This window comes from Bison bison, unplaced genomic scaffold (genome assembly GCF_000754665.1).
Source record: "Bison bison bison isolate TAMUID 2011002044 unplaced genomic scaffold, Bison_UMD1.0 scf7180017864141, whole genome shotgun sequence".
Classification (NCBI taxonomy): domain Eukaryota; kingdom Metazoa; phylum Chordata; class Mammalia; order Artiodactyla; family Bovidae; genus Bison; species Bison bison.
Window position 1 is genome coordinate 4,557,668 of NW_011494713.1, and position 1,310 is coordinate 4,558,977.

The window sequence follows — 1,310 nt, forward strand, 5'->3', positions numbered from 1 at the left end:
GTACTATAGGTTGGTGTCAGGGCGGGCCCCACATGGGGTGTTGCTTCCTTGAGGCCACAATTGTCAGCTAGGGGCTCCCCATCATGCTGGCTCAGCAGGTCCCACAGGGTGACAGGTGACTCACCCTCACCTTAACATGACCCTGGTAGAGGTGGGGGGGGGGTATGTGAAACGGAACTGTGTATTTATCCACGTGGGGGTACATGAGTCTGAGGTGTGTGGTCCTGGCCGATGGTGCACCCAGGCCATGTGGGCTGTCCAAAGATGTGGGCCACAGGGGCAGAGGATGTGCCTTGAAGGTTGGGGGGTGGTGGTGGTGAACACACAGCTCTTCCAAGAGTACATGAGCATGGGTGCAGGTGGTGGTGCATCTTTGGAGGCTGGTGAGCCATTGGAGGAGGTGGCCTGGGTGGTGGCAGGCGAGGAAGCTCCCAGGCAATGGCTCATCACCCATGAGGATGGCCTGGCTGGGCTAGATGATGACACCAGGCACTCTAAGTCTGTGATGATGGTGGTGGCTTCCCTGAGCTTATCCATTAAGCTCCCCACTGCAGGCCAGGGTGGTTCCCCCATCCTAACCCCAAGAGGGCACACACCCCTCCTCCACAGACGACAGGCAGGCAAGAGGCAGGGAGTGTGAGCATCCAGCTGGGGCTTCCTCTCCCCACTGATGTGGGAGGGAGACATGAGGATCCCAGTGATGTCTGGTCTGCTGGGGTGTGGGGAAAGCACAGCGACCCCAGGTTGCCCGTGCCCCACGTGTGTGTGGTTCTGTGTGCACTGGCACGCAGTGTGCGTGTGTATCCACGTCTGGGTGTGCTGGCCCTGTCCTGGCACCTGGAGCCTAGTGCCACCTTCCCACTGAGTTCCACGATCTGAGAGATGCTTGAAGTGAAGCAAGGAGCCTGGGCTGGGAGCCAGGAAGCCTGCGTTCTACCCCAAGTGCTCTTAGTGACTGGAGAGGTCCCTTTATTCTCTCTGGGGCTCAAGTTGTCCTTTGTAAAAGGTGGAGGGGCCATAATCCCTATGGTGCCCCCTCACAGGCTGTAGAGTGAAAGATTCTCAGGGAGGTGTTTGGGAGGTCAGGAAGGTTGGGTTCTGGGGGCTTCACAAGGGGAATACTCAATTGATTGACCAGAGGTGGAAGGCAGGGAGCAATTTCCAGAGAAATTGCCTTCCGCCTTTAAAGGCGGTATTCAAACCTCTTAAAGAACTGAGATGTTTAGAGTTCTGGGGCTGAACTTCAAAACAAATTAACGTTACAGGCCAAGACCTGCCTGTGGTGAGGCTGGGAATGTCTGTCTACTCAT